Source organism: Pseudophryne corroboree, assembly GCF_028390025.1.
Source record: "Pseudophryne corroboree isolate aPseCor3 chromosome 3 unlocalized genomic scaffold, aPseCor3.hap2 SUPER_3_unloc_10, whole genome shotgun sequence".
In the NCBI taxonomy this organism is placed as follows: domain Eukaryota; kingdom Metazoa; phylum Chordata; class Amphibia; order Anura; family Myobatrachidae; genus Pseudophryne; species Pseudophryne corroboree.
The window spans coordinates 2,986,401-2,998,821 of record NW_026967494.1 but is presented as its reverse complement, the minus strand read 5'-3'; positions in this window follow the sequence as shown (position 1 = coordinate 2,998,821).

Below are 12,421 nucleotides of genomic sequence, written 5' to 3'. Positions count from 1 at the left end.
TGTATGTGGCTACTGATGATTGTCGTCTCTTTTCCTGCTACTGCATTGGACTGGTTAACAAAACTGAGCTCCTGTGCAGGGAGGCGGGGTAATATAGCAGGCGGCGCTATGCATTCTGGGAACAGTCAAAGATTTTATCCTGTTGGTGGCTTGGATTAAGATCCTACTCTACACCCCAATGTTATTCCCTGTGGAACCAAGTGTACCTCGCAGAAAGATTTAACAGTAAAATCTCGTTTTTTTGCTTTTTTTTAGGTAGAACGTCTGTCTGATATTACAACAGAAGATACAGAGGGAGAAGAAGAGACATATGTGACTGATATAAAGGCAGAAGATATAGAGGGAGAAGAAGAGACGTATGTGACTGATATAAAGGCAGAAGATATAGAGGGAGAAGAAGAGACGTATGTGACTGATATGAAGGCAGAAGATACAGAGGGAGAAGAAGAGACGTATGTGACTGATATAGAGGCAGAAGATACAGAGGGAGAAGAAGAGACGTATGTGACTGATATAAAGGCAGCAGATATAGAGGGAGAAGAAGAGACGCATGTGACTGATATAAAGGCAGAAGATATAGAGGGAGAAGAAGAGACGTATGTGACTGATATAAAGGCAGAAGATATAGAGGGAGAAGAAGAGACGTATGTGACTGATATAAAGTCAGAAGATATAGAGGGAGAAGAAGAGACGTATGTGACTGATATAAAGTCAGAAGATATAGAGGGAGAAGAAGAGAAGTATGTGACTGATATGAAGGCAGAAGATACAGAGGGAGAAGAGGAGACGTATGTGACTGATATAAATGTAGAAGATATAGAGGGAGAAGAAGAGACGTATGTGACTGATATGAAGAAAGAAGATATAGAGGGAGAAGAAGAGACGTATGTGACTGATGTGAAGGCAGAAGATATAGATGGAGAAGAAGAGACGTATGTGACTGATATAAAGGCAGAAGATATAGAGGGAGAAGAAGAGACGTATGTGACTGATATAAAGCCAGAAAATATAGAGGGAGAAGAAGAGACGTATGTGACTGATATGAAGAAAGAAGATATAGAGGGAGAAGAAGAGACGTATGTGACTGATATAAAGACAGAAGATATAGAGGGAGAAGAAGAGACGTATGTGACTGATATAAAGGCAGAAGATATAGAGGGAGAAGAAGAGACGTATGTGACTGATATAAAGGCAGAAGATATAGAGGGAGAAGAAGAGACGTATGTGACTGATATAAAGGCAGAAGATATAGAGGGAGAAGAAGAGACGTATGTGACTGATATGAAGGCAGAAGATATAGAGGGAGAAGAAGAGACGTATGTGACTGATATAAAGGCAGAAGATATAGAGGGAGAAGAAGAGACGTATGTGACTGATATAAAGGCAGAAGATATAGAGGGAGAAGAAGAGACGTATGTGACTGATATAAAGGCAGAAGATATAGAGGGAGAAGAAGAGACGTATGTGACTGATATAAAGGCAGAAGATATAGAGGAAGAAGAAGAGACGTATGTGACTGATATAAAGGCAGAAGATATAGAGGGAGAAGAAGAGACGTATGTGAGGGGTGATCAGCAGTGTAAGGAGGAGGAGATCCCTACAGATATCAGCACAGGTGAGTAATAAATACTTATTACAGAAAAGAGTCACATTCTCCTTGCTCAGGCACTACAACAATCTCTTTTTCTCATATGTCCTAGAGCAGTGGTTCTCAAACTCGGTCCTCAGGACCCCACACAGTGCATGTTTTGCAGGTAACCCAGCAGGTGCACAGGTGTACTAATTACGCACTGACACATTTTAAAAGGTCCACAGGTGGAGCTAATTATGTCACTTGTGATTCTGTGAGGAGACCTGCAAAACATGCACTGTGTGGGGTCCTGAGGACCGAGTTTGAGAACCTCTGTCCTAGAGGATGCTGGGGACTCCGTAAGGACCATGGGGTATAGACGGGATCCGCAGGAGACATGGGCACACTATAAGACTTTGAATGGGTGAGAATTGGCTCCTTCCTCTATGCCCCTCCTCCATTCTCCAGTTAGATTATGTGCCCAGGACAGACTGGACACACACTAGGAGAGTTCTACTGAGTTTCTCTAAAAGACTTTGTTAGGTTTTTTATTTTCAGAGAGACCTGCTGGCTACAGGCTCCCTGCATTGTGGGAGTGAGGGGAAAGAAGCAGACCTACTTCTGTGAGTTAAAGGCTCTGCTTCTTAGGCTACTGGACACCATTAGCTCCAGAGGGTTCAATCACTTGGTGCGCCTAGCTGCTTGTTCCCGGAGCCGCGCCGTCACCCCCCTCACAGAAGCCAGAAGAAAGAAGCCGGGTGAGTATTAGAAGAACAGAAGACTTCAGTGACGGCAGAAGACTTTCGAGTCTCAGAGGTACCGCGCAGCGCGCCATTGCTCCCACACACCTCTACAGGCTGCAAGGCACAGGGGGGGCGCCCTTGGCAGCAAGATATACCTCCATTGAGCCTGGCTAAACATATATACAGTGCATAGGCACTGTATACGGACCCCTGCCAGCATAAAAAGCTATATTAATAGCAGGGCTGAAGCGCGCCGAGAATGGGCGGGGCTTTGCACTCACAACAGGATTCAGCGCCATTTTCTCCATGTCCCCACCAAAGCAATGTGTACAGTGCAACCGAGGGGGGGAGGGGGCACAGTGATTAGTGCAATATAGAGGGAAATATAGCACTATCTTAGATAATGGGCATGTAATCATTGTGTTGTGCATATATGTCTGTGTGTTCCCCGACATGTGTGAGTGCTCTGTCACAAACAGCTATGGGGATCCCTGTCGGCATCGCCGACGCTTGTTGGTACTTGATTCAGTAGATGAAGTGTCAGCAGGTCGGTAGTATTATGCTGTAGGGGAGACACAGTAGTATGTGGGTGTAGGGGAGACACAGTAGTATGTGGGTGTAGGGGAGACACAGTAGTATGTGGGTGTAGGGGAGACACAGTAGTATGTGGGTGTAGGGGAGACACAGTAGTATGTGGGTGTAGGGGAGACACAGTAGTATGTGGGTGTAGGGGAGACACAGTAGTATGTGGGTGACCCTGTCGGCACCAACTCTTATTACCGGGTGTAAACTAACATGCTGTAACTAACCTGTATATATATTTACATGTATATGTATGGTACTGTTCCATGGGCCTCTACCTCGAGCACAGACATGGTAGTATTTGTGGGGAATTGTTATTAAAATTATTTATGTATACTTCCCTCGGACTCCTCGGGGTCGCAAGAATGTTATTTTGCCTGGTTCCTACTCCCTGCTGTCGACGAATACTAGGTTTTCTGTCGACTATAAGGTTGTCTGTCAGATCCACAACTGGGGCATTCAGTACAAGGTCATACACATTCAGAACACATTGATGTCACTAGGGACCCGGCGGTTCCGGACAATCCACTTATATGTATGGTGTATGTGTATATATATATACATATATATATATATATATATATATATACATACATACATACATACATACATACATACATATATATATATATATATATATATATATATATATATATATATATTTCTCTGACGTCCTAAGTGGATGCTGGGACTCTGTAAGGACCATGGGGAATAGCGGCTCCGCAGGAGACAGGGCACAAAGTAAAAGCTTTGAACACTAGGTGGTGTGCACTGGCTCCTCCCCCTATGACCCTCCTCCAAGCCTCAGTTAGATTTTTGTGCCCGGCCGAGAAGGGTGCAGGCTAGGTGGCTCTCCTGAGCTACTTAGAGTGAAAGTTATTTTAGGTTTTTTATTTTCAGTGAGTCCTGCTGGCAACAGGCTCACTGCAACGAGGGACTAAGGGGAGAAGAAGTGAACTCACCTGCGTGCAGAGTGGATTGGGCTTCTTAGGCTACTGGACATTAGCTCCAGAGGGACGATCACAGGCCCAGCCATGGATGGGTTCCGGAGCCGCGCCGCCGGCCCCCTTACAGATGCTGAAGAGTGAAGAGGTCCAGAAATCGGCGGCAGAAGACGTTCCTGTCTTCATTAAGGTAGCGCACAGCACTGCAGCTGTGCGCCATTGCTCCCAGCACACTTCACACCGCGGTCACTGAGGGTGCAGGGTGCTGGGGGGGGGCGCCCTGAGCAGCAATGTAAATACCTCCTATGGCAAAAAATACATCACATATAGCTCCTGGGCTATATGGATGTATTTAACCCCTGCCAGTTTTCCAGATAAAAGCGGGAGAAGAGCCCGTCGAGAAGGGGGCGGGGCCTATCTCCTCAGCACACGGGGCCATTTTCCCACACAGCTCCGCTGGTAGGAAGGCTCCCAGACTCTCCCCTGCAGTCCTGCACTACAGAAACAGGGTAAAACAGAGAGGGGGGGCACTTATTTGGCTAAATATATATATATATATATAAGCAGCTATAAGGGATAGACACTTATTATAAGGTTGTCCCTATACAGTTTATAGCGCTTTGGTGTGTGCTGGCAAACTCTCCCTCTGTCTCCCCAAAGGGCTAGTGGGGTCCTGTCCTCTATCAGAGCATTCCCTGTGTGTGTGCTGGGTGTCGGTACGATTGTGTCGACATGTATGAGGAGGAAAATGATGTGGAAGCAGAGCAATTGCCTGTGTTAGTGATGTCACCCCCTAGGGAGTCGACACCTGACTGGATGGTTGTGTTTAAAGAATTACGTGACAATGTCAGCACTTTGCAAAAAACTGTTGACGACATGAGACAGTCGGCAAATCAGTTAGTGCCTGTTCAAGCGTCTCAGACTCCGTCAGGGGCGCTAAAACGCCCGTTACCTCAGATGGTCGACACAGACCCAGACACGGATACTGAATCCAGTGTCGACGGTGAGGAGACAAACGTAATGTCCAGTAGGGCCACACGTTACATGATCACGGCAATGAAGGAGGCATTGAACATTTCTGACACTACAAGTACCACAAAAAAGGGTATTATGTGGGGTGTGAAAAAACTACCAGTAGTTTTTCCTGAATCAGATGAATTAAATGAGGTGTGTGATAAAGCGTGGGTTTCCCCCGATAAAAAACTGCTGATTTCTAACAAATTATTGGCACTATACCCTTTCCCGCCAGAGGTTAGGGCACGTTGGGAAACACCCCCTAGGGTAGATAAGGCGCTCACACGCTTATCAAAACAAGTGGCGTTACCGTCTCCTGATACGGCCGCCCTTAAGGAACCAGCTGATAGAAGGCTGGAAAATATCCTAAAAGGTATATACACACATACTGGTGTTATACTGCGACCAGCAATCGCCTCAGCCTGGATGTGCAGCGCTGGAGTGGCTTGGTCGGATTCCCTGACTGAAAATATTGATACCCTGGATAGGGACAGTATATTATTAACTATAGAGCATTTAAAGGATGCATTACTATATATGCGTGATGCACAGAGGGATATTTGCACCCTGGCATCAAGAGTGAGTGCGATGTCCATCTCTGCCAGAAGGGCGTTATGGACGCGACAGTGGTCAGGTGATGCAGATTCCAAACGACATATGGAAGTATTGCCGTATAAAGGGGAGGAGTTATTTGGGGTCGGTCTATCAGACCTGGTGGCCACGGCAACGGCTGGAAAATCCACCTTTTTACCCCAGGTTACCTCTCAACAGAAAAAGACACCGTCTTTTCAAACTCAGTCCTTTCGTTCCCATAAGAACAAGCGGGCAAAAGGCCACTCATTTCTGCCCCGGGGCAGAGGAATAGGAAAGAGACTGCACCAGGCAGCCTCTTCCCAGGAGCAGAAGCCCTCCCCCGCTTCTGCAAAGTCTTCAGCATGACGCTGGGGCTTTACAAGCGGACTCAGGCATGGTGGGGGCCCGTCTCAAAAATTTCAACACGCAGTGGGCTCACTCGCAAGTGGACCCCTGGATCCTGCAGGTAGTATCACAGGGGTACAAGTTGGAATTCGAGACGTCTCCCCCTCGCCGGTTCCCGAAGTCTGCTCTACCAACGTCTCCCTCCGACAGGGAGGCAGTATTGGAAGCTATTCACAAGCTGTATTCCCAGCAGGTGATAATCAAGGTACCCCTCCTACAACAAGGAAAGGGGTATTATTCCACGCTGTTTGTGGTACCGAAGCCGGACGGCTCGGTGAGACCAATTTTAAATCTAAAATCCTTGAACACTTACATAAAAAGGTTCAAATTCAAGATGGAGTCACTCAGAGCAGTGATAGCGAACCTGGAAGAAGGGGACTATATGGTATCTCTAGACATCAAAGATGCTTATCTCCATGTCCCAATTTACCCTTCTCACCAAGGGTACCTCAGGTTTGTGGTACAAAACTGTCATTATCAGTTTCAGACGCTGCCGTTTGGATTGTCCACGGCACCCCGGGTCTTTACCAAGGTAATGGCCGAAATGATGATTCTTCTTCGAAGAAAAGGCGTCTTAATTATCCCTTACTTGGACGATCTCCTGATAAGGGCAAGGTCCAGGGAACAGTTAGAGGTCGGAGTAGCACTATCTCAGGTAGTACTACGTCAGCATGGGTGGATTCTAAATATCCCAAAATCGCAGCTGATTCCGACGACACGTCTGTTGTTCCTAGGGATGATTCTGGACACAGTCCAGAAAAAGGTGTTTCTCCCGGAGGAGAAGGCCAGGGAGTTATCCGAGCTAGTCAGGAACCTCCTAAAACCAGGCCAGGTGTCAGTGCATCAATGCACGAGAGTCCTGGGAAAAATGGTGGCTTCTTACGAAGCGATTCCATTCGGCAGATTCCACGCAAGAACATTTCAGTGGGATCTGCTGGGAAAATGGTCCGGATCGCATCTTCAGATGCATCAGCGGATAACCCTATCTCCAAGGACAAGGGTGTCTCTCCTGTGGTGGTTACAGAGTGCTCATCTTCTAGAAGGCCGCAGATTCGGCATTCAGGATTGGATGCTGGTGACCACGGATGCCAGCCTGAGAGGCTGGGGAGCAGTCACACAGGGAAGAAATTTCCAGGGCTTGTGGTCAAGCATGGAAACGTCTCTTCACATAAATATCCTGGAACTAAGGGCCATTTACAATGCCCTAAGTCAAGCAAGACCTCTGCTTCAGGGTCAACCGGTATTGATCCAGTCGGACAACATCACGGCTGTCGCCCACGTAAACAGATAGGGCGGCACAAGAAGCAGGAGGGCAATGGCAGAAGCGGCAAGGATTCTCCGCTGGGCGGAAAATCATGTGATAGCACTGTCAGCGGTGTTCATTCCGGGAGTGGACAACTGGGAAGCAGACTTCCTCAGCAGACACGACCTCCACCCGGGGGAGTGGGGACTTCACCCAGAAGTCTTCCAAGTGATTGTAAACCGTTGGGAAAGACCAAAAGGTGGACATGATGGCGTCCCGCCTCAACAAAAAACTAGACAGGTATTGCGCCAGGTCAAGGTACCCTCAGGCAATAGCGGTGAACGCTCTGGTAACACCGTGGGTGTACCAGTCAGTGTATGTGTTCCCTCCTCTGCCTCTCATACCCAAGGTACTGAGAATTATAAGACGGAGAGGAGTAAGAACTATACTCGTGGCTCCAGATTGGCCAAGAAGAACTTGGTACCCGGAACTTCAAGAGATGCTCACGGAGGACCCGTGGCCTCTACCTCTAAGAAGGGACCTGCTCCAGCAGGGACCATGTCTGTTTCAAGACTTACCGCGGCTGCGTTTGACGGCATGGCGGTTGAACGCCGGATCCTGAAGGAAAAAGGCATTCCGGATGAAGTCATCCCTACCCTGATCAAAGCCAGGAAGGATGTAACCGCACAGCATTATCACCGTATTTGGCGTAAATATGTTGCGTGGTGCGAGGCCAGGAAGGCCCCTACAGAGGAATTTCAACTGGGTCGTTTCCTACATTTCCTGCAAACAGGAGTGTCTATGGGCCTAAAATTAGGGTCCATTAAGGTTCACATTTCGGCCCTGTCGATTTTCTTCCAGAAAGAACTGGCTTCAGTTCCTGAAGTTCAGACGTTTGTAAAGGGGGTACTGCATATACAGCCTCCTTTTGTGCCTCCAGTGGCACCCTGGGATCTCAATGTGGTTTTGGGGTTCCTAAAATCACATTGGTTTGAACCACTTACCACTGTGGACTTAAAATATCTCACATGGAAAGTCGTGATGCTGTGGGCCCTGGCTTCAGCCAGGCGCGTGTCAGAATTGGCGGCTTTGTCCTATAAAAGCCCTTATCTGATTTTTCATACGGATAGGGCAGAATTGAGAACTCGTCCTCAATCTCTCCCTAAGGTGGTTTCAGCATTTTACCTGAACCAGCCTATTGTGGTACCTGCGGCTACTAGGGACTTGGAGGACTCCAAGTTGCTGGACGTAGTCAGGGCCCTGAAAATATATGTTTCCAGGACGGCTGGAGTCAGAAAATCTGACTCGCTCTTTATACTGTATGCACCCAACAAGCTGGGTGCTCCTGCTTCTAAGCAGACTATTGCTCGTTGGATTTGTAGTACAATTCAGCTTGCACATTCTGTGGCAGGCCTGCCACAGCCAAAATCTGTAAAAGCCCATTCCACAAGGAAGGTGTGCTCATCTTGGGCGGCTGCCCGAGGGGTCTCGGCGTTACAACTTTGCCGAGCAGCTACTTGATCAGGGGAAAACACGTTTGCTAAATTCTACAAATTTGATACCCTGGCTGAGGAGGACCTGGAGTTCTCTCTTTCGGTGCTGCAGAGTCATCCGCACTCTCCCGCCCGTTTGGGAGCTTTGGTATAATCCCCATGGTCCTTACGGAGTTCCCAGCATCCACAAGGACGTCAGAGAAAATAAGAATTTACTCACCGGTAATTCTATTTCTCGTAGTCCGTAGTGGATGCTGGGCGCCCATCCCAAGTGCGGATTGTCTGCAATACTTGTACATAGTTATTGTTAACTAATCGGGTTATTGTTGTAGTGAGCCATCTTTCGAGAGGCTCCTCTGTTATCATGCTGTTAACTGGGTTCAGATCACAGGTTGTACGGTGTGATTGGTGTGGCTGGTATGAGTCTTACCCGGGATTCATAAATCCTTCCTAATTGTGTACGCTCGTTCGGGCACAGTATCCTAACTGAGGCTTGGAGGAGGGTCATAGGGGGAGGAGCCAGTGCACACCAGGTAGTCCTAAAGCTTTACTTTTGTGCCCAGTCTCCTGCGGAGCCGCTATTCCCCATGGTCCTTACGGAGTTCCCAGCATCCACTACGGACTACGAGAAATAGAATTACCGGTGAGTAAATTCTTATTTTTTTTTCCCTTTCGGTGCAGATTGTGGAAGGTGAAAAGGTTAGAGTTCTGCAGCCTTGTTAGGTTCGCAGAAGCGGATGTCGTTTTCTGTTTCTACCACATCCACCGCATGTCGCTGGGTCTATCTGGCTGGAGGCCACTCCGGTGGAACTCATCTACCACTCTTCAGTCAGTCCGGGAATGGACTTGGACCTGTGAGTTAATAATGGAATCCAAAGGGGGACATACTGGCATTTACAGATGGTTTCCCTCCCTGATTTTTCAAATAGATCCTCTGGAAGGGGAGGTAGTACGCGACGCCATACCAGAGTTGCTTCAAGGTCAGGGCATTGTCCTGCAGTTCCTGGTAAAAAAAAAAAGGGGGAAAACAGAGATTTCTCCTTACGAAGTTGAGCTACAGGATGGAATCTCTCAGGCCAGGGATCTCCAGTACGTAAAGGTAGAAAGGGGTTAGATGCGTTTTTCTCCGCATTCAGCTTACCTGGGTTGATGTCCAGGACTGTCTTTGCCATTTCACCGGAGTGATGGCAGTAGGATGGTATTCTTTCACTAGTGAGAGCCATTGTTATTCTGTACTGGGACACTCTCCTGATTAAGACGAGGTCAGGACACAAGTGGTGCAGATCGTTGTTTCTCTCTGACTGTTCTTCAACACAGGGAATGGCTGTTTTCCCAACGACGCAGACGTCGGAGGTGGGTATCAGGGTAGATACTGAACGGTTGAGGTTCTGTGTTTTCCTGTGGAAAGAGGTCTGAGGATCCGGAGTCGGATCAGATTTACAGTGACAATCCATCAATATGTTCCGTTGATGAAGAAGATGGTGCGGCCTAAGAGGCTTTTCGGTGAGCAGGTCAAATGCCAGAGTGGTTTTCACAGGGCCAGTTGGAAATGTGGTCCGGATCTCACCTGCACATGCGCCGGAATATAATCCTAATGGCCAGGATATCGCTCCTGTGGTGTCTGCTCAGTTCTCACCTCCTAGAGGTGATAATGTCAAATATTACCTTTAAATATTAAGCTATATACTATTACCATTGAGGGGTTAGTACAAGGCATGTGAATCATGATATTTTTCGACTTTGGCAGTCAACAATAACTGCCACTATCTAAACAATTAAGCAGAAAAATATACAATACATATGAAATATCTATAAATGATTGGGTGTAGGCAGGAGAGGAGAAGGTGGGAAATGTATGACCTAGTGTGATAGTAAAAGCATGTATGTATGAAATTCATGTCTGAGGGGTCATGTACATGTTCTAAAATAAGCTTCGAGGTATTGCGAAGTATACATTGAATCCTTCTTATCCCGTATTAAGGGTCTGTAAGTGGGCTAACAAACTCTACCGAGCTCTTTTCGGCTTTTAGTTCCAACAAATGGGGTGCACATTAGTTGATGATACATGAAGGGGGATAATATGTGAGTGCTAATATATGTGCCTATATCACCTGTCGTCTATGTGTGTCACTACCTGAAGATCGTAGAGATGAAGATAAGAAACATGCGTTATAAATGCATTCATATGATAATGTATGTGATCGTCCGTGGGCATCTGTTGAAGTCTTGTCCGGATTGCAGTATCTTTGCTGTAAGTGGTAAGCAAAGTTTTTCAAGTGTCCATAGAAAGTTAGTCTCTAAAAGTTCATCAAATGTCTGTGAAAAAGTTCATCAATGGTCTGTAGAGATGTGCATCAAAATCTTCTTCCGAGTGGATGTCTTTTTACCTTGGAGAAAAACAAAGGAGAAACGGGTGAAAGAAACGGACCGTGGCATCACGTCTTATCACAACATTGTCTCGATTGATGGGTCATAAATTAAACCAGTTGTTGTTACAATGCCCTCGCTCCTCAAACTCTTTAATTTGGTACTGCGCTTGCAATGCATTAAAATCCGAACACATCTGAATATCAAACCAATCATAATGACAACTCCTAGGATACAAAAGAGAAATTTCCCTACATTCACGATAACATTTTGAGCCCATTCTCCTAAACCTGAGAACCAATTGCGTGGGTTCAACCATGAAACCCAGCCGGTCAGTTCATTACCCACAGCAGCAAGGGTAAGGTTGTGTCTCCTTCGGAACTCCCACTTCAATTGCAAGATATCGTCCATCTTTTGATCTATGACCTCAGTTGTGTCATCAGTGCTGTTTGTGATATATGTACAGCACTTCACACCATACTGAGTTACTAGGGTGACACAATACCCTCCTGTCACTACTGTGATGTAATTGAGAACCATCCTGTGCTGGATCAGTTCCATTTTGTAAGCTTGCAATTCTCTCCCAGTATACCTGAACGTGTCATCATACATCTCGGTGATATTGTCTATCAGGTTCGCTTGCACATACCTAAAATATACATACATATACCTAAAATGTATAACTCCTCTGGCGGTACGGGTGATATCTAGCGCGAGTAGGAGTTGAATCCCGGTGGATTCGTGGATCAAATCAGAGGCTGCATGCTCTGTCCTATCTATAAGGTGTCTCTTTACAATGTGTTCGTAATGAGTGTGAGTGTAAGGAGCTTGAGCATTGAGGTGAACGTCTTTCATCTTTTCATGGGTAATGGTCATTACTTCTGGCAACAATCTTCCAATGTAACACAATCCCTCTGAGTTTGGGGCAAGCCACTTATACTCCTTCCTCGCGCATATGAAATATGCATCATCGGGGAGGACATATGGGACAGAATGTGACATCACCATATTACAAACCTTCCAGGTGAAAAATCCTATCCCTAACTCTGTCATTTGTCTAGTACACGTATGAGGCTGTATGATATGCGCACAGTATCCTGGTGATACTTCTCCAACTCGCATGGTCCTACTTCCTAGAGTGTACCTATACTGAAAATATCTCTCACCATTGGCTATTTGGCGTATAAGCTCTGGGTCTATGGGCATTCTATCGGCTCTGTGTGAAAATGCCATGGTTCGGTTGTTCCATGTCACTTCCCAATTTCCCGGCTTTCGGGGATTGGAAATATTAAAACATATTAAGGACTTATCCACATGATATTGGTTGAGCTTCAAACTAGTAAAGCCTAGAAATATTAAATTTCTTGTCCACCTGTCTCCCACCCCTTAATTCAAGTACCTCATCTATCGTTAAAGCGTATGGCACTAGTCCTGACTTTCTATGACCTTGAGGTACTTGTGAGCACACCCAGCATTCCGTTTGGTTT